A 27,080-nucleotide genomic window follows, 5' to 3' on the forward strand; every position below is an offset into this window, starting at 1 on the left:
GTTACCCCAGTTAGCTCTGTTCAGTTGGTTTTAAAATATATAGCGATTGATAGAAAAATTAACCTTATGTTTAAACAGATATGGCCTAAATATCCCCTGATTCTCTGTTATATGGAGCTTTTAGTTTCTAAAATGTGGAAGAAATGTAACATTTATAGCCCATTTTAAATGGAGATGGAACCAAACAGGTCTTTGAGGGTGAATTACCTTCTATGTTCATGACTCCGGTATTCTGAGTTTCGACTGTTATGACTTTAACTTGGATTCAGGAATTTGAATTGATTATTTGATTTGTTCATATATAAGACAAACTTGTATTTTTACCTAAATATTGACACTGCAGAATTATAATTCTGACTTCATTATCAATAACTTATCTTTGAATCACATTCATACCATGACTTAAATTGAACTCAAATTAAACAGAATTTGCTTATTTGACCTGGGCACAGATAAACGGGAGGTTTTTTTTGTTATGTATTTACTGGTTTGTTGAAAAATGAGCATACAAACATGAAGACTGTCTCAAATGCATACAAATTATATTTAACTTAAATGTGTTATGGGAAGTCAAGGAGGCCTGGACCCAGATGCAGAGTAGCAGATACGGCTCTTTATTGATAACAAAAAGGTGCAAGACGCAGGAATCAATCAAAGTAGCAACAGAAACAACTCTAGCAAAGTAACAACAGAAAATCTACGAACTAAAAATCACCATAAAAGGGAAAAACCGTCGAGAAAAAGTACAAACGAAAACGCAGTGACGAGGCACTGGAACAAACTCACACGCTGGAAGTAAACACAGAAAACAGGAGGCGAAAAACTGGAGAGCACAGAGGGTGGGAGCTAGACACTGTGGCGAAACAACAATCCGGCACCGGAGGCAAAGAGAGGGGAGTTTAAGTAGCTGCTGAATTTAGGTAATGTGCTGCAGGTGCGCCAGAGGCTCAGCGCTCATCAGAGTTCGGCCCGTCCCTGCCTGCCGATCCTGCAGGTGGGGGGAGGAGGCGAGAAACCCGAGCCACAACAAAATGGTTCTCATCTCTCAAATAATAAAAGTCAACAAAGTCAAAAAATGAAAAAAGAAATGAGCATGGCAAGCCACTAGTTTTACCAGGTCTGTTTTTTGGCAAATCTGGCTCCTAGCACAAAAGTCTTTGTTCTTTACATTACATGTTTCAAAGCAGTGTGACATGTTCACAGTGACTGTAGAGAGGTGACTCCTCAGCGAAAAGGTGCAATTTATGATAAGTTTTATTTCTGAGTTGCAAATACCTGAACAAAAGCTTTGTGTGGAAATATTGTAGCCAAACTAGGAATTTGACGATGATAACTTGGATTTAGATTATGAACCTCAAAAACAATTATTTAATTGGCTTAAACTTGCAATAAAAGGCTATTCCATCTCAACTCATTGGTTTCAGAGCCTGGGTACTTGAGAAAAACTTATTCAACAGAACTGGTGGTTGGAGTAAATCGCTACCTGTACTTGTTCAAGCTCGACTGCCTGTTCTTCTTCACCATGGAACTGAAACCTTGACCTCTGTCTGCTGCTGTGTTCATCTACAGATGATAAATACTCTCAGTTCTCAGTTTACTTCCTGTGTGGTGCATCATCATTCAGCACCTTTCTGGTAGAGTATCTGGCTTTCTCGGTGTGCGTGATGAACAGTCACAGCTGCAATTATAAAGGTGTGATTAATTACACTTCTGGGCTTATTTTAGAGGGTAATTTTACATTTCTAACATTCCATTTTATTTTTCAGAATCGCATGTAATACTCACCTCTATTCAAACCAAAGGTATTTTTTTATTGTCAGAATAAAGTCGTTCATTAAATATTCGAAAGGCACTGAGTTCATTGTTGTCATTTACAGGATTGTCCAGCTGCAGATGGTTCTGTTTTGTGGAAGAAGAAGATGAACAGAGAACATATCTGGACTGAATGTGTTTACTTCAGTGTAAAGCAGTAGAATAGAAAAATGACCATTTTCAACAATTTTAGATATCCTGTAGTTTCAGAAAACTCAAAATAGAAAAAGGCTCTTCTGTGGTTGATTTATAGATATTTGATTTATTGTGTACATTCTACATTGTTCAGGATGTTCAGGATCCTTGGTACAATAAAGGAGGAAATAACCAACACAAACTTGATTGTCTTGTCCTCCAACTACCAACGAATCATGGTGGAGGAGCTTAAGTGTCCTCAACATCCCAGAATCTGTTTTGTCTTAATTTGCCCCTCATAAGGCCTCCAATGGGAAAGGGGTACTAGGTGGAGGGCCAGATAAAGCACAGATCTCAAAGACATTATCAATTAGGAACAGCATATCCCACTTAGTGACCAGGGGGCCTAGGCCTGTGGTTGGAGCACATTTGTGTGCGACCAATGGCTGGGACTTTGTCTATGGGCCCAGATCGTCCAAACATAAAACAGAGACATGAGTCTGTCTTGCAGCAGGGTCTGGGGCCATTTGCATTAGGTGATAGGCCATGGCAGGGTCACACAAGGATAAAAGCTCAAGGAAATCCTTAGCAGAAAGAAAAGTTCCTTTTTCACATGCTCTGATTCTGAGAAGAAGGAAGTCAATAGAGAAGTTAAGCATGACATGAAAGCAGCCAAGCTATCGTACAAAACCACCCCTTTTACACATGGTCCTGCTGTATCTGCTGTCAGTATCTGCCACAGGCTGTATCTCCAGGGCTTTATTTCCCCAGGTTTTTGATTGGTGCAACAACTGACTGGAGCTAAATGTCACTAAAACCAAAGAGATTGGTGGTGACTTTTCCAACAAGCACTTGCAGCTGTTGCATGTTTCTTATTTAACAAAAAAATATTCTTAAAGTTGAAAAAGACTGTAAATAATCCAGAATGCACAGCTGTTAATTTAGTGTGGCATATAAATTTTAGAACTTGTCTATCTGAATAAGACACACAGGGTATGATGAGAACTTATGTAGACACCCTCGGTGTTAGCTTACACACCCCCGCACATGTGACGCTGTGCAGTAGAAACAAAACCACAACATCAGTTACTGCTTGACCTGTTTGCTGTCTGTTTTTGCATTTGCAATCATATTTATTTTCTTTCTTTGTTCTTCTTCTTGGAATAAAACATTACATAATTATATACACATCATGTAAAGAAATACCAAGTAATATACCATACCATTCATACGTTACCATACGTACAGCCATGTTTTTAGACTATGATGCAAAACACTTTTGACATGTTTAAAAATAATCCTGTACTTATATATTTTGTCCTGCAGTCAATCTTCTTCTAAAATAAGATTCAAATAAAGTTGCAGCCCTTGATTGTCTAAAATGTCCAAATGTGTTTTTTGTAACACAGTCAGAATCTTTTTTGGGCTTAACTTTTCCCCTTCTGTCTTGGTGGTTTCAAACAGGAAGTCTTTGCTGTGTCTTAACACACAGCAGTCAAACTACATCGCTTCACTCTCTTGACCTTGGCATTCAAAGACAACTAGTATAAGGAAAATGACATTGCTGTAATGTTAATGTGATCCCCATTGCAGTCACATCAACACATCTTCTTGACAATAGTGTTATTTCTGTTTGTATTAAGCACATTTATCCATCGAATTGTCTGTATGCAAACATTTTTAGATTAGATTATATTTTAGATTATAATGACACATTCACTTGAGTACATACATTTTGTTTAATATATAGGTTAATAAGTGGACTAATTCATGATTTTATAGGCTTAAAAAAACGCAATATTCCAGTTCCTCTGATATACTCCGTGTTGATTCTATCCATGTGCAACAGAGAGTGCTTACATCTTCATCAGTTCCTCCTCCAGCTTCTCTTGCTGTCTTCTCCTCAGGGCCACTGTCTATGGGCCAGGGCCACCTATGCGGTGTTGCTCTGACTTTCCTGTTTTGAATTGTACCTATCTGGGCATTCATTCAGGGTGTCGTGGCATGATCAACTTTTGGCTCATCACTAGTTCTCCACTGGGGTCACCCAAGGATCGGTGCCGGGGCTGCTGTTCTTTGCCATATACGCAACATTGCTCAGGCAAATCATCCCATGGTCTCCCATGGTGTTTTATACCACTGCTTTCCACATGGCACCCAGTTCGGCGTCTCATTTTCCCCAGACTAACCCTCCGGCTCAGACTAGATCTCACCATGTCTCTCAGACATATCCGCATGGATGCAGGGCCACCACCTTCAACTTAACCATGGTGAAAATGAGCTCCTTCTTTCCTTGGCAAAACTATCCATTCATCAAAACATAGATCACAAAATTGGCCCCTGCCTGTTATCGAGGCTGTTTGAAACCTTGGAGTCATGATTGTTGATCATCTGAGGTTTTGTGATCATGTAGCAGTAGTCTCCCTATCATCCCGTCACTTTGCCATATCCAACCTCAGAAAAACCAGGCCATTAAACCTACAAATGCTGATACAAGTCATGGTGATCTCCCATATTTCCACCAATTCAGATAGTCCAACGAAAGCAGGCCCATGCCACCTCACTGCTGATAGAGGTGTAGTATCTGACCCGTTCTATGCAGGCTTTACATCTGTAAGGCCGTAATGTGTTAACACCCAGCCTAAGCACCATATTAGGACATGCTCCGCATGTGTGTCCTGTGTCTTCTTCCTTTATGTAAAAGGAGCTCCTAAAAGATGACACTGGAGCCTGTGGGCCCCTGGTTGTTCTCCATATGAGGATGTGTAGCATGAAGCATCTTCAAGTATTCCCTTTTTTGGTAATAACTGAACGCTATACCATTGGGTTGGCCATATTGTATAGTGTGAGGTCATCAGTAAAGAATGTGTTTACTCGACTGTATAAGAAGGAGGTGACGATCAAGACACCTCGGAGTTCTTCACCATCAGGACCGCGAAACCTCCCTTGGACAAACTGCAGTGTTCGATTGATACCTGACTGTTCTCTCCAATAAACATCTTTGATAACCAAGTCGGTGTCTGCGAAGATTCCTTCCTCATCAACACATCTTGGCAACCACCAAGAGAAGATTCACAACAGAGGTCTACTGTACCTGCCCACATTAAGATCATGTCATTCATGCTGACCGACAGACTAATACCTGAATCTGCTCCCTCTTACGTGAACAATCTTGTTTGAGCCCATGCTACCCCTCGTTGCTGCATCATTTTCCAAAAGCTGTCTGTCATAATAATTCGTGAGCATTCACTGGATGCATTACTGCAACATGAAAAAAATAAAAAAGAATGATTGCTGGTTGGTTGGTTGGCTGGTTGTTGTTGATTGGTTAGAAATGATGCACATTATAACTCAATTCAAATTGAATTCTATTTATATATGAAGCAAAATCCTATTCTTAAGGTAATCCAAAGTTTTTTCTTGTGGGTTTTTTTAACCTTTAAATCTTCCTTTAATTATCCCACTATCAATTTTATCAAGCAAATCTGACATTACAAGTGATCGTGTTTCCTGTATCTCACACCCTCGAGTCATCTCCGGCTACCCAATGAGATACAAGTGCAGCATTTATCAGTTTAAAAAGGACCAGTCTTCTCTTCACTCAGCCCAAAACTTCGAGCAAGATGACATCTGCAAAGTTGATTTTCTGGCTGATATGTTTGGAGAAATTTGGTGAGGATTTCTTTTTTGTTTGTATTTTGTTTATCTATGGCATCATTTGCAAAATTCTAGATTTAAACATTAAACGGTGTTCATTTCTAATTATATTTTGTTTTTAGATCAGACAGCTACAATGGAATTTTCTCAATCTTTGAATTGGAAGACCAATTATAACTTGGTCAAACCTGGACAGAACCTGACTTTGCCGTGTCTTCACAGAACTGATGTTTCTACCAAGATCTCTTGGTTTAAAGAAACTCTGGGAGAGAAGCCGATTCTGATCTGTATGTACAGGATATCAAGTAAATATTGTAGCTGTGTTAATGACTCAAAATCCAATCAACGTTTCCAACTACATGCTGGTAACAAAGGAACTAATCTGACAAAACAGATTGAAGTTTAAGACTCAGCCACCTATTACTGTGTAAATCAGTATTTAAATGAATTTGACTTTACAGAAGGTAATGTCAGTAGAGAGGGTTCAGGGTTGACCATAGATCAGTCAGCATCTCAGTCTATCCAAGCAGAAGGTTCTGTGATGCTGAATTGTACAGTACATACTGGGTGGACTTGTGATGGGGATCACACTGTTTACTGGTTCAGAAACTCTGGACCATCTCAACTGGGACTCATGTACAGCCATACAGGCAGGAATAAGCAATGTGAGAGGAAAACCAACACCTGTTTCTACAGCTTCTCCATGAAGAACCTGAACACTTCTCAGACTGGGACCTACTATTGTGCTGTTGCAGCATGTGGACACATTCTGTTTGGAAATGGAACCAAGCTGGTGTGTGGGGGTGAGTGCTCTAATTTTGTGCAGATTATTTTCTGTATATTGTAGAAAAAAATTACATATTATCTAGTTTTAAAAATATTAAGCCAGCATCCAGTAATTTATTTAATTGTCTATAAAAAGATTATCCTAATTAGCTCTGTTCAGTTGGTTTATATATAGTGTTTTATCGAAAAATTTACCAGTTCAAACAGATATGGCCTAAATATCCCCCAATTCTCTGTTTACACAGAGCTTTCAGTATCTAAAATGAGGAGAAATGAGGAGAAACATAATATTTGTGGTCAAAGTATCACTTTAACTCATTCCTTGTTATGTCAGTATAGGTTCTTCTTCTATATTGTTACTTTATAAAATAATTTGTGACTGGTGATGTCTATTGTCTCCCTGAATTACACAGTAATGACATCATAACTAGCTTAATATAAAGTGAGAGGACAAATTTGTTGAAATACTTAAATGATTGTCTGAAACGGCATCGCGGATATCACAATTTCTGATGCATCTCGTTACAGATGAAGGAAACCATCTTGTTTTGGTGTATTTCCTCAGTTCGGCCTGGATATTTACCATCATTGTGGTTGTTTTATTATCCATTTCATTTTTTATGACAAAGAGGAAAAACAGTCATCACTCTCTGGGTAACTGATGCAATATATTTTGAAGATTCTTAAAGGTAAACTGGGAAAATTACTTTTAAAAAAATCTCTTCCTGTGTTTAAAACAGACTCTCAATCAAGAGTCCAAGCTTCATCCAGAGCCAATGCAGAGGTGGAGACAATTTTGATTTTTTTTTTTTTTAAGTTTATATGTATAAATAATCCTTATTTACACACACTAACTTACCCTTTATCACATATCTCCAGGGCTACCAAGAGGAAAACAACCTCCTTTATTCAGCTTTGAGGAACAACCAGCCCAACAGATCAATGCAGAACAGACAGAATGAATGTGTGTACTCTGCTGTGAGGCTGTAGATGTCTTGTTGTCATTGCAGGTTAACACAGGACCTAATTAAGTATTTTGTATTTACTCATACCGGTTTCTACATTTTCAATTGTATCATTTATCAATCTCGATGAGGCAAAGTTTTCCTAATAAAGTTGTTTTTTCTGGCCATATCGACAAATGATAGATTACCTCCATATATTTATATTCATTCTATGAAGACAAAGCTTGTATCGTGCTGTTGCAGTCCTTAATTTGTGAAGTCAAAAGCTGCAACAATGGTTTTCACAAGCATTCATATCCATCGGACTATTAAGTTGACCAAAACACCCACTGGATGAGACAAATGCTCCATTATGTGATCATGACCATGTAAACAGCAGCAGGCTATGTCTTGGATACATAGAAATGCTAAGGCAGGGGCAGTATTATCCAAAGGGTTGGCGTACTCCTGCTGTGGCCACCGTGGTCTCTCCTTCCCGGAACAATTTTTCCTAGGAACGATTTTTGCTTATTTGGGATCCAATTTGCCAGCAGTTTAGAAAATGTTTAGCTCTCTTTGTTGACCTTTTTTTTGTAAAACTTGGGGCATAAAGACTACAAAACAGATAACAAAATTGAACACAATACAAATATAAATTTTTGATTTAATTAAAAATTACTACCTGCTCAAGATTCCCAATACAACTGAAACCTTGACATCTGTCTGCTGCTTTTTGAATCTGCAGACCTTGGTTAGCTTCCTAATTGGTGCATCAGCACATTCAGCATGATGAAAGCAGTCACAGCTGCCATTGTTAAGATATAATCAATTAAAATTTTATTTTGCAACAAAAGACCTTCAACAGTTTTATTAGAATTGTGAAAAAACTGGCCAAGGGATTTTTGTCCATCCCTCTATCAGTCTTCGACTTCTTTATCTCTTTTTAGGGGACAGGTGGCCGCTTATCCCACTTCTAACTCACAAAGACAAACAACTGTTCATGCCCTCATTCACTTCTAATGTCAATGCACATGGACACGGGGAGAACAGGCAAACTCTGCACAAAAAAAAACCCTGACTGCAGGAACCTTCTTGCTTTGTGGCAGCCATTTTAGCCCCTACATAACCGTGCCACCCCTGTGTCAGTTCACCTCATGTGTGTCTCCTCTTGTGTTGTGCCACTTTCATCATGTTGTGATTACTGATCAGAAAGTGCCATAATCATAAAGCATAATCTTTACAAATATTGTGGTTATGGCATAATCATAATCTTTGAAAAGATTATGATTATGGCACTTTTGAACTACCGTATTTTCACTGTAATAAAAGTTGCAGGTGCTATTTATGTATTTAAAACATACATTTAGGCGCACCATATTATTAGGCGCATGCTAAAACATACAGTAAAAAATGACAACGGAAGTAAAACGGTGAGTTTCGTCACATTTATTGAACAAAATATTAATTCTTCCGCCACAAAACCATCAAAGTTTTCATCGTCTGTATCTGAATTAAACAGCTGCACTATTTCAATGTCCAACATCCCGAATTCCTCTTCTTCATCATCTGAATCAGACTCCCCGACCGGTTCCGCTTCAGCATTCATGCTGGCTTTTGTGAAAGCTCTTACAATACATGAAGACGGTATCATAGCCCATGCGTCTACAATCCACCCGCATATGGTGGCATAACTTGCCCACCGCTGCCTCATAGTCTTTGTGAAGGAGTGTTCGCCTTCCATCATCCAGCGCTCTGTCCATTTCCGTGGCAGCCGAGAACCATGGTGAACGACGACTTCTCATGCCCCGTTGTGCGTATCGCCACCGTGCTGGTCCCTTTTTTCTCCACTGTGTGGGTCAAAGGGATGTCAAAAGTCAGAGGGATCTCCTCCATGTTGGTGATGTGGCTGGGTGCGGTTATCTTGTCGCGGCAGTAGGTGCGGAAGATGGCCACCCTCTCTTGGTAATCCGCGGGCAGCCGCTGCGCAACAGTTATCCTCGCGCGTATGGAGAGATGCCACCTCCTCAAAAAGCGAAAACACTAAGATTGCTCGATTGCCATTTTCAGCCGCATATTTAATGTCCTGCAGTTTAAAGTAAGCCTCATTCATACACGTGTCACTTTACCGGCGCCATTTTAGGGGATCCTTATGCGTAGTTGTGCCGCTAATCGATTGGCGGAGCGTTTCCCGTAGTGCACCCACCAAAGCCGCACAGCAGATTTTGGAACTCAGTCCACACACAAGGCACACCATATTATAAGGCGCACCGTCAATTTTTGAGAAAATCTCAGTGTTTTAGGTGCGCCTTATAGTCATAATACGGTACTTGTAGAACTCCACAGCCTCCACCTCAACTCTTTCTCTAAGAGCTGGTCATAGTTTTGGTCTAGACATCCCAAAGTCAGTGACTAGTTACTTTGTCTTTGAGGCGTTGAGGTGTAGATGGTTCATGTGGCTCCAGGCATTCCATGAACAGGCTCCTATACTCCATCTGATTGTTGTTACTCCTATCTCATCTCAGACGGAACTAATGAGCCTCTTGAACTAATGAGCCTCTTGAGCGGCTGTAAAGCCAGAAAACCAATAAAATATCAGCACAAAACTGGGACTCGGCCATCCGCTTCAATTGCGTCACTTCCTGTTGTGAGTGAGTATTGCGTCACTGCGTCACTTCCTGTCTCTTCTATCGTTCGTTGGTTGCATTGTGCACGGGGTGCCGTATTCACTTAATATTGAACACTTGGTGTGTTGTATTCACTTAATATTGAACACTTGGTGTGTTGTATTCACTTTACTTAAAATTTTGAACACTTGAGACATTCTAGTCACCTGATATCAACAGCAAGAAACAACCCATATTAAACAAATACAGGGCTTTGCCGATCACTAGCGTTAGCATGGCCTCACCGTCTGTTTCACCCGGTGTCTTTGTCTGTTCAGAGTATGAAATGTTTAGTTACTCCTCTGCCTCCCTTAGTGAAGGGAATAGGTGCAAGAAGTGTAGTTTATTTATGGCTATGGAGGCGAGACTTAGCGAGCTTGAGATGCGGTTCCACAGCTTGGAGTTAGCTGGAGTTGCGTCATGTAGCCAGGGTAAGCTAGCTGCTGCGGAGCCGCCTAGCGTAGCTACAGCTAGCGGTCCCCCGGCAGCAGCCGAGTAGCCGGCTAGCCAGGGCGGCTGGGTGACGGTTCGTAGGAAGCGTAGCCCAAAACAAAGGCCCATGGTGCCCCACCACCCGCTTCCCGTGGCTAACCGCTTTTCCCCACTCGGCGACACACCCGCCGAGAAACCGACCCTGGTAATTGGCGACTCTGTTTTGCGCTACGTGAAGCTGACTCCAGCGACCATAGTTAAGTGCATTCCGGGGGCCAGAGCGGGCGACATAGAAGCAAATTTATGGCTGCTGGCGAGACGTAATCGTAAATTTGGTAAAGTTATTATTCACATCGGAGCCAACGACACCCGGCTTCGTCAGTCGGAGGTCACTAAAATTAACTTGAAGTCGGTGTGTAACTACGCAAAAACGATGTCGGACTCCGTAGCATTCTCTGGTCCCCTCCCCAATCTGGCCAGCGATGAGATGTTTAGCCGCATGTCATCGCTTCGTCGCTGGCTGTCACGGTGGTGCCCCCGATAACCAGGTGGCCTTTATAGACAATTGGAGCACCTTCTGGGGAAAACCTGGTCTGATTAGGAGAGAAGGTGTCCATCCCACTCGAGATGGCGCTTCTCTCATTTCTAGTAATCTGGCTAATTTTATTAGACCCAAAGTGACTTGACAATCCAGGGTCCAGACCAGGACGCAGAGTTGTGGTCTTACACACCTCTCTGCTGCTTCCTTAGAACCCTCATCCACCAACAATAACATATTTACACTATAGAGGTAGTCTCTGTTCCACGATTAAAAGTTCACAAAGCACAGAGCAGGGGAGCGGTCAATCACCAAAATCTTATTAAAATTAATACTGAAGCACAAGTTGGAGAAACTAATATCACAATTAAGTGTGGACTGTTAAATATTAGATCTCTTTTGTGTAAATCCCTGTTAGTGCACGACCTGACAGCGGATCATCACATTGATTACTTTGTCTTTGAGGCGTTGAGGTGTAGATGGTTCATGTGGCTCCAGGCATTCCATGAACAGGCTCCTATACTCCATCTGATTGTTGTTACTACTCCATCTCAAGACGGAACTAATGAGCCTCTTGAACTAATGAGCCTCTTGAGCGGCTGTAAAGCCAGAAAACCAATAAAATATCAGCACAAAACTGGGACTCGGCCATCCGCTTCAATTGCGTCACTTCCTGTTGTGAGTGAGTATTGCGTCACTTCCTGTCTCTTCTATCGTTCGTTGGTTGCATTGTGCACGGGGTGCCGTATTCACTTAATATTGAACACTTGGTGTGTTGTATTCACTTAATATTGAACACTTGGTGTGTTGTATTCACTTTACTTAAAATTTTGAACACTTGAGACATTCTAGTCACCTGATATCAACAGCAAGAAACAACCCATATTAAACAAATACAGGGCTTTGCCGATCACTAGCGTTAGCATGGCCTCACCGTCTGTTTCACCCGGTGTCTTTGTCTGTTCAGAGTATGAATGTTTAGTTACTCCTCTGCCTCCCTTAGTGAAGGGAATAGGTGCAAGAAGTGTAGTTTATTTATGGCTATGGAGGCGAGACTTAGCGAGCTTGAGATGCGGTTCCAGCTTGGAGTTAGCTGGAGTTGCGTCATGTAGCCAGGGTAAGCTAGCTGCTGCGGAGCCGCCTAGCGTAGCTACAGCTAGCGGTCCCCCGGCAGCAGCCGAGTAGCCGGCTAGCCAGGGCGGCTGGGTGACGGTTCGTAGGAAGCGTAGCCCAAAACAAAGGCCCATGGTGCCCCACCACCCGCTTCCCGTGGCTAACCGCTTTTCCCCACTCGGCGACACACCCGCCGAGAAACCGACCCTGGTAATTGGCGACTCTGTTTTGCGCTACGTGAAGCTGACTCCAGCGACCATAGTTAAGTGCATTCCGGGGGCCAGAGCGGGCGACATAGAAGCAAATTTATGGCTGCTGGCGAGACGTAATCGTAAATTTGGTAAAGTTATTATTCACATCGGAGCCAACGACACCCGGCTTCGTCAGTCGGAGGTCACTAAAATTAACTTGAAGTCGGTGTGTAACTACGCAAAAACGATGTCGGACTCCGTAGCATTCTCTGGTCCCCTCCCCAATCTGGCCAGCGATGAGATGTTTAGCCGCATGTCATCGCTTCGTCGCTGGCTGTCACGGTGGTGCCCCGATAACCAGGTGGCCTTTATAGACAATTGGAGCACCTTCTGGGGAAAACCTGGTCTGATTAGGAGAGAAGGTGTCCATCCCACTCGAGATGGCGCTTCTCTCATTTCTAGTAATCTGGCTAATTTTATTAGACCCAAAGTGACTTGACAATCCAGGGTCCAGACCAGGACGCAGAGTTGTGGTCTTACACACCTCTCTGCTGCTTCCTTAGAACCCTCATCCACCAACAATAACATATTTAACACTATAGAGGTAGTCTCTGTTCCACGATTAAAAGTTCACAAAGCACAGAGCAGGGGAGCGGTCAATCACCAAAATCTTATTAAAATTAATACTGAAGCACAAGTTGGAGAAACTAATATCACAATTAAGTGTGGACTGTTAAATATTAGATCTCTTTTGTGTAAATCCCTGTTAGTGCACGACCTGACAGCGGATCATCACATTGATTTATTTTGTCTTACTGAGACCTGGCTTCAGGAGGAGGAGTATGTGAGCTTAAATGAATCTACTCCTCCTACCCATCTTAATTATCATATTCCACGGGTTACTGGTCGAGGAGGGGGAGTGGCAGCAATCTATCACTCCGAGTTATTAATTAATCCCAGACCAAAACATAGCTTCAGTTCATTTGAAAGCCTGACTCTTGGCATCACTCATCTGAACTGGAGGACAGAAAAGCCACTTCTGTTTGCAGTTGTATATCGGCCCCCTGCTGGGCCACATTCAGAGTTCCTGTCTGAGTTCTCTGACTTCTTATCTGACTTGGTCCTTAGAACGGAAAAAGTCATTATCATTGGAGACTTTAACGTCCATATGGACGTTATAAACGACAGCTTTAGAAATGGCTTCATTTCATTACTTGAGTCAGTTGGTTTCCTCCAGCAGATAAACCAACCAACTCACAGCTTTAACCACACCCTAGATCTAGTCCTGACTTATGGTGTTGAGGTAGAACATGTGTCAGTGTTCCCTCGGAACCCAGTCCTGTCAGACCACTCTTTGATCACTTTTACATTTATGATTAAGGATTCTTCTATGCTCAGAACAAAGTCTTACTATAGCAGATGTCTTTCAGATAATGCTGTAGCTAAGTTTAAGGAAGTGATCCCTGTGCTGATCCCAGGACCACCGTGTGTTTCCCCAGGGATCAATCATTATAATCTTAGCCCTGCTGAGGTTGACTCTATTGCTGAAGGTGCAGCAACCTCACTGAGAATCACGCTTGATTCTGTTGCCCCCCTGAAAAAGAAAATAGTAAATCAGAGGAGGTGTGCCCCCTGGTATAATTCACATATCAGGACCCTCAAGCAGAAAGTGCGAAGACTGGAAAGGAAGTGGCATTCTTGTAAGATAGACAGCTACCATGTAGCCTGGAAAGACTGTCTATTAGTTTACAAAAAGGCCCTTCGCAAGGCTAGAACAGCTTATTTTTCTTCTTTGATTGAGGAAAATAAGAACAACCCCAGGTTTCTCTTCAGCACTGTGGCCAAATTAACCAAGAGTCACAGTGTTTTAGATCCACGTATCCCTTCTTCCCTTAGTGGTGAAGACTTCATGAGCTTCTTCACTGATAAAGTTCTAGCTATCAGAGAGAAAGCTAACCAGGCCATCCCTACAACTGGACCATCACCAGATGTGCCGACTGTGGGAACATGCAGGGTCTCCAACGAGCCCTTAAGCTCCTTCAGCCCTATATATTTTTCTGAGGCGTCATCGCTAATTCAGAAATCCAAGGCCACTACGTGTCTTTTAGATCCCATCCCAACACACCTGTTGAAGGATGTTCTACCACTGATAGGCAGTTCTATCCTGGACCAGATCAATGGTTCTTTAGTGTCAGGTTATGTACCCCGGTCCTACAAGGTGGCAGTGATTAAGCCGTTGCTTAAAAAACCATCACTGGATCCTGATGTCTTGGCAAATTATAGGCCAATATCCAACCTTCCTTTTATCTCTAAAGTTCTAGAGAAGGTGGTGGTGACTCAGTTACTGGAGCACCTGCAGAGGAACAGCCTGTTTGAGATGTTTCAGTCAGGCTTTAGAGCTCACCACAGCACAGAAACAGCACTTCTTAAAGTCACTAATGATCTTCTCATAGCTTCCGATCATGGACTGGTCTCTATGCTGGTTCTGCTGGACCTCAGTGCTGCTTTTGATACAGTTGATCACAGCATCCTGTTACAGAGACTGGAACATGTGATTGGGATTAAAGGGACAGCACTAGACTGGTTTAGATCATACTTATCTGATAGATACCAGTTTGCCCATGTCCACGGCATTCCCTCCTCATACAGTAGGGTTAGCCATGGAGTTCCTCAAGGTTCCGTACTCGGACCAATCCTCTTCACATTGTACATGCTTCCCTTAGGGAACATTATTCGGCAGCATGGGATAAATTTTCATTGTTATGCTGATGACACTCAGCTCTATTTATCCATGAAACCCGAGGAGACAGAGAAGTTAGTGAAGCTCCAGACCTGTCTTAAAGACATAAAGTCCTGGATGTCTTCAAATTTCCTCCTCCTTAACCCAGGAAAAACTGAGGTCATGGTGTTTGGTCCTGAACCTCTCAGGGATAGATTAGATCACATGATCACTCTAGATGGTATCTCATTAACATCTAGTCTCTCTGTGAGGAATCTAGGAGTAACTTTTGATCAAAATCTCTCCTTCAACTCACACATTAAATTAGTCTCTAGAAGTGCCTTTTTTCACTTGAGGAACATCTCAAAAATCAGGAAGCTACTGATGCAGCCTGATGCTGAAAAGTTAGTCCATGCATTTGTTACTTCCAGGCTGGACTACTGTAACTCCTTATTATCAGGGTGTCCAAACAACTCTTTAAGAAGCCTCCAGTTGATCCAAAATGCTGCAGCCAGAGTTCTGACAGGTATTGACAAAAGAGATCACATAAGTCCTGTAATGGCGTCGCTTCATTGGCTGCCCGTTAAATTTAGAATAACTTTTAAAACCCTTCTTCTGACCTACAAGGTCCTCAGAGGCCTAGCTCCATCCTACCTGGAGGAGCTAGTGATACCCTATCAGCCCAATAGACCGCTCCGCTCTCAGAATGCTGGTCTACTTGTGGTTCCCAGAGTTTCTAGGAGTAGAATAGGGGGCCGAGCATTTAGCTACCAGGCCCCCCTGCTTTGGAACCAGCTCCCTGTCCAGGTACGGGAGGCTGACTCCATCGCTACTTTTAAGATCAGACTCAAAACCTACCTCTTAGAAAAGCTTACTGTTACTAATTCAGTAGTTCCAGTTACTATCATAGACAGACAATTATCATACTTAGGGGGTCGTCTAATCATTAGGTCACATTCTAGCTATGCTGTTATAGGCCAAGGCTGCCGGGGTCCGGAAACATGATCACCTGACAGGCCTCTGTCACTCCACTGGGTCATGGTTTCCTCTCCTTTCCTCTCCTCATCAAGCAGACTAGTTATGCTGATTCTTGTGTAGTTTTTCTGCTTCTCTCCCCCCCCCCCCCCCCTCTATCTTTTGCCAGGTATCACTGCCATCGGAGCTGCATAATGACCGCCGGCCCCGTTGAAGTGATTGTGCATATTTTTTGTGTGTGTTTCTGTGCTCTGTGCCTCTCCTCTCCCTCTCCCTCTCCTCTCCTCTCCTCTCCTCCTCCTCCTCTCCTCTCCTCTCCTCTCCTTCTCCTTTTCCTCTCCCTCTCCTCTTCTTTCCTCTCCTCTTTCCCCTCCTCCTCCTTCTCCTCTCCTCTACCTCCCCTTCACTCTACCTCTCCTCTCCTCTACCCCTCTCCTCTCCTACCTATCCTATCCTATACCTGTCCTCCCTCCTCTCCTCTCTCTTTACCCAGCCGGCCATCAGCAGGAGGGTCCCCCTACATGAGCCTGGTCCTGCTCAAGGTTTCTTCCTGTTAAAGGGGAGTTTTTCCTTGCCACTGTTGCTTGTCTGGGGTCAGGCCCTGGGATTCTGGAAAGCGCCTTGAAACAATTTTGATTGTATAAGACGCTATATAAATAAAGATTGATTGATTGATTTGATCTCTTTGTTGTCCCTGATGCATCCCACAATGGCTGTGTCATCGACAAACTTCTAAATTTGGCACAGCTCAAAGTTGTAGTAAAAGTCTAATGTGTACAGGGTTAATAGTAGAGGGCCCAGCACTGTGACCTGGGGTGCTCTTGTGCTGCTAATCACAGTGTCTGTATACCATAGCCTGTCGGTGAGATACGGTAGCCGGAGAATCAGGAATCCAGGTCCACTACTATCATGCTAAGTTTGTCCCGTGCTGCGGTGTGAGGGAGTTTTCACTGGTCAGAAGACATTCAGCTCCCTGGGAGGATTCTTCTTAAGAACTGGGATGATGCATGTCTTCCACAATGTCTTTACACACTAACATACATATACCTGCATCCCCCCCATGCACACAACCTCACAAAACAACAAACATTTGTATACTTGCACATACTCTCCACATACTTGAACAATCATTGTCTGTACCTTCCATTGCACCACATGATCAATTTGCCATTTAAATCGAATTGATCCAGTGGCCATGTGTTTTTAGAGTCTGTTCCGAGTAGACCCCCACCGTTTAAACATTCAAAACAAGCAAAAGTTAGGCTTGATATTTAGCTGAAAATTAATTCAAACTGGCCACTCGGCCATGCTCAATTTATAATGTGTGTTCTGCTGTTGTAGTTTTATTTTGTAGAAAAATATTTTAAAACTTGTAACAATACGAAAATGTTTTAGAATGTGTGCGTCAGAATAACACTCAAAGGTTATAAGAAATGAATCAGAAGCCCAAGGGCTTAAATTGCAAGACCACAGAAGTCTAACACTGAGAAATACTGTATCTTGTATCCATTGGCTACCTCATCAGTATAATCTATACAGCCACAGCATCAGACTACGGCATAGGATGTTGCACAACATAAAACAATTTAAGGCACACCTCAAATATTGACATACGGGAATGTGATGTTATTGATTGATCTTTGTAAAAATATGTTTCATAGATTAAAGACTTTTTTTATTCATGTAGTGACACCAGAGTTGGGGGTGATGTTAATTTCACATGAAGTCAACCATAACTATACTATTGCAAACAGGTACCTCTATGATACCATCACGTCAGGACCAATGTAATCACTGTGGGTATACCATGCTGTTGATATAAGGTCACACACGAATCACATCGTAATTTAGTGTGAAAAAAGCTTGAAAGGTAAATGACATGTGGTTTTGAACAGGATGTAGAAGTGTCTGCAGAAGCAGGAATTCTACATACAAAAAAAAGGCACAGCATGGAGAAGGATGTATATATCAAGGCTTTCTTCATTAATTTGAAGTAAAAACACAACAGCCCTCCCCCCATGACACAAGCGATTATAAATGCCTAAAGGAAAGTGGTAACAGAGATGATGTTTCTACCAAGATCTCTTTGTTTAAACAAATTCTGGGAGAGAAGCCGAGGCTGATCTGTAAGTAGTGGATATCAAGTAAACTTTGGATATTTGTGAATGACTTCAAAACCAATCCACATTTCCAAATACATCCTGGTAACAAAGGAGCTTATCTGACAATATCAGATTTGGAGTTATCAGACTCAGCCACCTATTACTGAGTAAATCAGTATTTAACAGTATTTGACTTTCTAGAAAGTTATGTCATTGTAGAGGGTTCAGGGTTGACCATAGATCAGCCAGCATCACAGTCTATCCAAGCAGGAGGTTCTGTGACGCTGAATTGTACAGTACATACTGGGTGGACTTGTGATGGGGATCACACTGTTTACTGGTTCAGAAACTCTGGACAATCTCAACTGGGACTCATGTACAACCATACAGGCAGGAACAAGCAGTGTGAGAGGAAAACCAACACCTGTTTCTACAGCTTCTCCATGAAGAACCTGAACACTTCTCAGACTGGGACCTACTATTGTGCTGTTGCAGCATGTGGACACATTCTGTTTGGAAATGGAACCAAGCTGGTGTTTGAGGGTGAGTGTGTTTGAAATCATTTTATTCAAAAGGTTTATACAAGTTGTTAAAGTGCTACATATTTTTGTGCAGATTATTTTATATATATTGTAGAAATAATTTACATAATATCCAGTTTTTAAAAAAATTAAGCCGGAATCCACTCATTTATTTTATTGTCCATAGAAAGGTTACCCCAGTTAGCTCTGTTCAGTTGGTTTCAAAATATATAGCAATTGATAGAAAAATTAACCTTATGTTTAAACAGATATGGCCTAAATATCCCCTGATTCTCTGTTATATGGAGCTTTTAGTTTCTAAAATGTGGAGGAAATGTAACATTTATAGCCCATTTTAAATTTTACATGGAGATGGAACCAAACAGGTCTTTGAGGGTGAATTACCTTCTATGTTCATGACTCCGGTATTCTGAGTTTCAACTGTTATGACTTTAACTTGGATTCAGGAATTTGAATTGATTATTTGATTTGTCTAGTTTTACCAGGTCTGGTTTTTGGCAAATCTGGCTACGAGCACAAAAGTCTTTGTTCTTTACATTACATGTTTCAAAGCAGTGTGACATGTTCACAGTGACTGTAGAGAGGTGACTCATCAGCGAAAAGGTGCAATTTATGCTAAGTTTTATTCCTGATAATTTCTGAGTTGCAAATACCTGAACAAAAGCTTTGTGTGGAAATATTGTAGCCAAACTAGGAATTTGACAATGATAACTTGGATTTAGATTATGAACCTCAAAAACAATTATTTAATTGGCTTAAACTTGCAATAAAAGGCCATTCCACCTCAACTCATTGGTTTCAGAGCCTGGGTACTTGAGAAAAACTTATTCAACAGAACTGGTGGTTGGAGTAAATCGTTACCTGTACTTGTTCAAGCTCTACTGCCTGTTCTTCTTCACCATGGAACTGAAACCTTGACCTCTGTCTGCTGCTGTGTTCATCTACAAATGATAAATACTCTCAGTTCTCAGTTTACTTCCTGTGTGGTGCATCATCATTCAGCACCTTTCTGGTAGAGTATCTGGCTTTCTCGGTGTGCATGATGAACAGTCACAGCTGCAATTATAAAGGTGTGATTAATTACACTTCTGGGCTTATTTTAGAGAGTAATTTTACATTTCTAACATTCCATTTTATTTTTCAAAATCGCATGTAAGACTCACCTCTATTCAAACCAAATGTATTTTCTATTAGTCAGAATAAAGTTGTTCATTAAATATTCAAAATGCACTGAGTTCATTGTTGTCATTTACAGGATTGTCCAGATGCAGATGGTTCTGTTTTGTGGAAGAAGATGAACAGAGAACATACCTGGACTGAATGTGTTTACTTCAGTGTAAAGCAGTAGAATAGAAAAATGACCATTTTCAACAATTTTAGATATCTTGTAGTTTCAGAAAACTCACAAAATAGAAAAAGGCTCTTCTGTGGTTGATTTATATATATTTGATTTATTGTGTACATTCTACATTGTTTAGGATGTTCAGGATCCTTCGTACAATAAAGGAGGAAATAACCAACACACACTTGATTGTCTTGTCCTCCAACTACCAACGAATCATGGTGGAGGAGCTTAAGTGTCCTCAACATCCCAGAATCTGTTTTGTCTTAATTTGCCCCTCATAAGGCCTCCAATGGGAAAAGGGTACTAGGTGAAGGGCCAGACAAAGCACAGATCTCAAAGACATTATCAATTAGGAACAGCATGTCCCACTTAGTGAGCAGGGGGCCGAGGCCTGTGTTTGGAGCACATTTGTGCGCGACCAATGGCTGGGACTTTGTCTATGGGCCCAGATTGTCCAAACATAAAACAGAGACATTAGTCTGTCTTGCAGCAGGGTCTGGGGCCATATGCATTAGGTGATAGGCCATGGCAGGGTCACACAAGGATAAAAAGGAGCTCAAGGAAAACCTCAGCAGAAAGAAAAGTTCCTTTTTCATATGCTCTGATTCTGACAAGAAGGAAGTCAATAGAGAAGTTAAACATGACATGAAAGCAGCCAAGCTATCGTACAAAACCACCCCTTTTACACATGGTCCTGCTGTATCTGCTGGCAGTATCTGCCACAGGTTGTATATCCAGGGCTTTATTTCCCCAGGATTTTGATTGGTGCAACAACTGACTGGAGCTAAATGTCACTAAAACCAAAGAGATTGGTGGTGACTTTTCCAACAAGCACTTGCAGCTGTTGAATGTTTCTTATTTAACAAAAAAATATCCTTGAAGTTGAAAAAGACTGTAAATAATCCAGAATGCACAGCTGTTAATTTAGTGTGGCATATAAATTTTTTAAATTCTGTTTGGAAATGGAACCAAGTTGGTGTGTGGGGGTGAGTATCACTTTAACTCATTACTTTTTATGTCAGTATAGGTTCTGCTTCTACAGTATATTGTTACTTTATAAAATAATTTGTGACTGGTGATGTCTATTGTCTCCCTGAATTACACAGTAATGACATCATAACTAGCTTAATATAAAGTGAGAGGACAAATTTGTGTAAATACTTAAATGATTGTCTGAAACGGCATCGCGGATATCACAATTTCTGATGCATCTCGTTACAGATGAAGGAAACCATCTTGTTTTGGTGTATTTCCTCAGTGCGGCCTGGATATTTACCATCATTGTGGTTGTTTTATTATCCATTTCAGTTTTTATGACAAAGAGGAAAAACAGTCATCACTCTCTGGGTAACTGATGTAATATATTTTGAAGATTCCTAAAGGTAAACTGGGAAAATTACTTTAAAAAAATCTCTTCCTGTGTTTTAAAACAGACTCTCAATCAAGAGTGCAAGCTTCATCCAGAGCAAATGCAGAGGTGGAGACAATTTTGATTTTTTTTTTTTTTTTTTTAAGTTTATATGTATAAATAATCCTTATGTACACACAATAACTTACCCTTTATAACATATCTCCAGGGCTACCAAGAGGAAAACAACCTCCATTATGCAGCTTTGAGGAACAACCAGCCCAACAGATCAATGCAGAACAGACAGAATGAATGTGTGTACTCTGCTGTGAGGCTGTAGATGTCTTGTTGTCATTGCAGCTTAACACAGGACCTAATTAAGTATTTTGTATTTACTCATACCGGTTTCTACATTTTCAATTGTATCATTTATCAATCTCGATGAAACAAAGGTTTCCTAATAAAGTTGTTTTTTCTGGCCATGTCGACAAATGATAGATTACCTCCATATATTTATATTCATTTTATGAAGACAAAGCTTGTATCGTGCTGTTGCAGTCCTTAATTTGTGAAGTCAAAAGCTGCAACAATGGTTTTCACAAGCATTCATATCCTTCGGACTATTAAGTTGACCAAAACACCCACTGGATGAGACAAATGCTCCATTATGTGATCATGACCATGTAAACAGCAGCAGGCTATGTCTTGGATACATAGAAATGCTAAGGCAGGGGCAGTATTATCCAAAGGGTTGGCGTACTCCTGCTGTGTCCACCGTGGTCTCTCCTTCCCGGAACTGCAGGAATTATTTTTGCTTATTTGGGATCCAACTTGCCAGCAGTTTAGAAAATGTTTAGCTCTCTTTGTTGACCTTTTTGACCTTTTTTTTGTGAAACTTGGGGCATAAAGACTAACAAAACAGATAACAAAATTGAACACAATACAAACATTAATTTTTGATTTAATTAAAAATTACTACCTGCTCAAGATTCCCAATACAACTGAAACCTTGACATCTGTCTGCTGCTTTTTGAATCTGCAGACCTTGGTTAGCTTCCTAATTGGTGCATCAGCATTCAGCATGATGAAAAGCAGTCACAGCTGCCATTGTTAAGATATAATCAATTAAAATTTTATTTTGCAACAAAAGACCTTCAACAGTTTTATTAGAATTGTGAAAAAACTGGCCAAGGGATTTTTGTCCATCCCTCTATCAGTCTTCGACTTCTTTATCCCTTTTAGGGGACAGGTGGCCGCTTATTAAGATTAAGATTAAGATGGACTTTATTCATCCCCGTGGGGGAAATTGAGTTATAGTAGCAGCGTATGCAGAGTAAAGAGACAGAAAAAAAATAAATACAGATAAGATTAGAATGTTATAAGCAGATGTGGCAGGGCGTGGCCTGCCCTCCGAACAGGTGTCCTATGGAGGTAGTGCCTTAATTGGTGGGTGGGGAGAAAAGGTTTATATAAGGCACTGCCTCCAGCTGATCTTAGTTGTTTTTCCCGCTTCGACGGTACGGCGGGGTTGCGGCTTATCTGGGCGGTTCGACCAATAAACTGTTTCACAGCGCGAGCATGCTGTTTGGCAGCGCCAAGAAGGTTGGTGCTTCCTCCCGCCATCCTTCCACCTAGAGCGTTTTGCCGTGAGGGCACGCGCGCTAGTTTACCCTGGGCAGGTAAGGCGCAGCAATGCGCGTCACTGACTTTCCCGCACTCTGTCGATAAAAGTTAATGGCGCTGTCCTTGTTGCAGTTGACTGCCAGCTGGCGTCGGTGGGTCGCGTTGCCCCAGCGGGAACCCTTCACGGAGTGGTGGCGCCACCAAACAGTCGGCACGGACTACCTCGCGTACTGGACCCACTGCTGCTTTGGCTCCGTCCCGTTTTCGGGACTCTCTCTCCTGTTCGCTCTCGCGCTCTCTCTCTCTCTCGCCCCCCTTCGCTCGAGGGACGGCGCTGAGACGTAGTGGTGCCGCCGAGGCGACCACGGAGCTATTGCTCTCGATTTTTAGACTCTTAACAGTGTTTTAATTGTTCTCTTTTCTTTGTGGACAGGTGCTGCGGGCCACGGCGGGGACCCAACCCCTGGTGGAGGGCGTTTTACCACACCTTTCGTGTGTAGTTTTGTTTGTAGTAGCACGGGTGTTTTTAGTTTGTTTATTTCCCCTAATTGAGTTTCACCTGCCGGTGGGGCCCCAGCCCTGTCCACCCCCTCTTGGTTGATTTTTGTACAGCCGAGTTATTTTGGTGTTAAGTTGGATGTAATAAAATTGTACTGCCTAACCCTCAATCCTGTCTCTGCCTCTGGAACGAACCGTATCTGCGCGTGCCTGTTTCCGGTTAATTCCTGGGGTGAAATTCCCCAGGTGGCGTTGTCATCCACCGTTCCACCGCTCTCCACCCCGCCACACATATATACATACAGCATATATTATAAGCATATATATACATGATATAATATATACATATCATAAGCATTATAAGCATATATACATAAATATAGAATAAATTAGAAATAAAATTACAGCATAAACATTACACAATTATTGTTGAGTTGGTTATCCCACTTCTAACTCACAAAGACACAACTGTTCATGCCCTCATTCACTTCTAATGTCAATGCACATGGACACGGGGAGAACAGGCAAACTCCGCACAAAAAACCCCCCTGACTGGAGGAACCTTCTTGCTTTGTGGCAGCCATTTTAGCCCCTACATAACCGTGCCACCCCTGTGTCAGTTCACCTCATGTGCGTCTCCCCTTGTGTTGTGCCACTTTCATCATGTGATTACTGATCAGAAAGTGCCATAATCATAAAGCCTAATCTTTACAAATATTATATTATGGTTATGGCATAATCATAATCTTTGAAAAGATTATGATTATGGCACTTTTGAACTACCATATTTTCACTGTAATAAAAGGCGCAGTCTCAGTTACGGGTGCTATTTCTGTATTTAAAACATATATAAGGTGCACCGTATTATTAGGCGCATGCTAAAACACAGTAAAAAATGACAACAGAAGTAAAACGGTGAGTTTCTTCACATTTATTGAACAAAATATTAATTCTTCCGCTACAAAACCATCAAAGTTTTCATCTTCTGTATCTGAATTAAACAGCTGCACTATTTCAATGTCCAACATCCCGAATTCCTCTCTTCATCATCTGAATCAGACTCACCGACCGGTTCCGCTTCAGCGTTGATTTTGTGAAAGCTCTTACAATACATGAAGACGGTATCATAGCCCATGCGTCTACAATCCACCCGCATATGGTGGCATAACTTGCCCACCGCAGCCTCATAGTCTTTGTGAAGGAGTGTTCGCCTTCCTTCATCCAGCACTCTGTCCGTTTCCGTGGCAGCGGAGAACCACGGTGAACGACGACTTCTCGTGCCCCGTTGTGCGTATCGCCACCGTGCTGGTCCCCTTTTCTCCACTTTGTGGGTCAAAGGGATGTCAAAAGTCAAAGGGATCTCATCCATGTTGGTGATGTGGCTGGGCGCGGTTATCTTGTCGTGGCAGTTGGTGCGGAAGATGGCTGCCCTCTCTTGGTAATCCGCGGGCAGCTGCTGCGCAACAGTTATCCTCGCACGTATGGAGAGATGCCGCCTCCTCATAAAGCGAAAATATTAAGATTGCTCGATTGCCATTTTCATTAAATATTTTCATATTTAATGTCCTGCAGTTTAAAGTAAGCCTCATTCATACGTGTCTCGCTTGACCGGCGCCATTTTAGGGGATCCTTACGCGTAGGTGTGTCGCTAATCGATTGGCGGAGCGTTTACCGTAGTGCACCCACCAAAGGCGAACTGCAGACACAAGGCACCCCATATTATAAGGCGCACCGTCAATTTTTGAGAAAATCTCAGTGTTTTAGGTGTGCCTTATAGTCATGAAAGGAGGACAGAAAAGCCACTTCTGTTTGTAGTTGTATATCGGCCCCCTGCTGGGCCACATTCAGAGTTCCTGTCTGAGTTCTCTGATTTTTTATCTGACTTGGTCCTTAGAACGGACAAAGTCATTATCATTGGAGACTTCAATATCCATATGGACGTTATAAATGACAGCTTTAGAAATGGCTTCATTTCATTACTTGAGTCAGTTGGTTTCCTCCAGCAGATAAACCAACCAACTCATAGCTTTAACCACACCCTAGATTTAGTCCTGACTTATGGTGTTGAGGTAGAACATGTGTCAGTGTTCCCTCAGAACCCAGTCCTGTCAGACCATTCTTTGATCACTTTTACATTTATGATTAAGGATTCTTCTATGCTCAGAACAAAGTCTTACTATAGCAGATGTCTTTCAGATAATGCTGTAGCTAAGTTTAAGGAAGTGATCCCTGTGCTGATCCCAGGACCACCGTGTGTTTCCCCAGGGGTAAATCATTATAATCTTAGCCCTGCTGAGGTTGACTCTATTGCTGAAGGTGCAGCAACCTCACTGAGAATCACGCTTGATTATGTTGCCCCCCTGAAAAGAAAATAGTAAATCAGAGGAGGTGTGCCCCCTGGTATAATTCACATATCAGGACCCTCAAGCAGAAAGTGCGAAGACTAGAAAGGAAGTGGCATTCTTGTAAAATAGACAGCTATCATGTAGCCTGGAAAGACTGTCTATTAGTTTACAAAAAGGCCCTTCGCAAGGGTAGAACAGCTTATTTTTCTTCTTTGATTGAGGAAAATAAGAGCAACCCCAGGTTCTTTTCAGCACTGTGGCCAAATTAACCAAGAGTCACAGTGTTTTAGATCCACATATCCCTTCTTCCCTTAGTGGTGAAGACTTCATGAGCTTCTTCACTGATAAAGTTCTAGCTATCAGAGAGAAAGCTAACCAGGCCATCCCAACAACAGGACCATCACCAGATGTGCCGACTGTGGGAACATACAGGTCTCCAACGAGCCCTTAAGCTCCTTCAGCCCTATATATTTTTCTGAGGCGTCATCGCTAATTCAGAAATCCAAGACCACCACGTGTCTTTTAGATCCCATCCCAACACACCTGTTGAAGGATGTTCTACCACTGATAGGCAGTTCTATCCTGGACCAGATCAATGGTTCTTTAGTGTCAGTTATGTACCCCGGTCCTACAAGGTGGCAGTGATTAAGCCGTTGCTTAAAAACTATCACTGGATCCTGATGTCTTAGCAAATTATAGGCCAATATCCAACCTTCCTTTTATCTCTAAAGTTCTAGAGAAGGTGGTGGTGACTCAGTTACTGGAGCACCTGCAGAGAAACAGCCTGTTTTGAGATGTTTCAGTCAGGCTTTAGAGCTCATCACAGCACAGAAACAGCACTTCTTAAAGTCACTCATGATCTTCTTATAGCTTCAGATCATGGACTGGTCTCTATGCTGGTTCTGCTGGACCTCAGTGCTGCTTTTGATACAGTTGATCACAGCATCCTGTTACAGAGACTGGAACATGTGATTGGGATTAAAGGGACAGCACTAGACTGGTTTAGATCATACTTATCTGATAGATACCAGTTTGCTTATGTCCATGGTGTTCCCTCCTCATACAGTAGGGTTAGCCATGGAGTTCCTCAAGGTTCTGTACTTGGACCAATCCTCTTCACATTGTACATGCTTCCCTTAGGGAACATTATTCGGCAGCATGGGATAAATTTTCATTGTTATGCTGATGACACTCAGCTCTATTTATCCATGAAACCCGAGGAGACAGAGAAGTTAGTGAAGCTCCAGACCTGTCTTAAAGACATAAAGTCCTGGATGTCTTCAAATTTCCTCCTCCTTAACCCAGGAAAAAC

General features: G+C 42.0%; 2 long non-coding RNA genes and 2 pseudogenes across 2 annotated transcripts; all 4 read left to right on the forward strand.

The window, feature by feature from the left end:
• The first annotated feature begins 534 nt into the window (after positions 1-534).
• Positions 535-2,149, forward strand: LOC130522005 (uncharacterized). Its single transcript, XR_008949521.1, has 2 exons — positions 535-1,802; positions 1,878-2,149. It is a non-coding gene; the product is annotated as an uncharacterized LOC130522005 (long non-coding RNA).
• A 3,399-nt stretch (positions 2,150-5,548) lies between these two features.
• Positions 5,549-7,520, forward strand: LOC130522002 (uncharacterized; annotated as a pseudogene).
• A 10,394-nt stretch (positions 7,521-17,914) lies between these two features.
• LOC130523405 (uncharacterized) lies at positions 17,915-19,001 on the forward strand (annotated as a pseudogene).
• Positions 19,002-19,220: 219 nt separating this feature from the next.
• Positions 19,221-21,400, forward strand: LOC130522004 (uncharacterized). The gene is made up of 4 exons (XR_008949520.1): positions 19,221-19,789; positions 19,865-20,940; positions 21,176-21,301; positions 21,388-21,400. It is a non-coding gene; the product is annotated as an uncharacterized LOC130522004 (long non-coding RNA).
• The last annotated feature ends 5,680 nt before the right edge of the window (positions 21,401-27,080 follow it).

This window comes from Takifugu flavidus, chromosome 3, assembly GCF_003711565.1.
Source record: "Takifugu flavidus isolate HTHZ2018 chromosome 3, ASM371156v2, whole genome shotgun sequence".
NCBI lineage: Eukaryota > Metazoa > Chordata > Actinopteri > Tetraodontiformes > Tetraodontidae > Takifugu > Takifugu flavidus.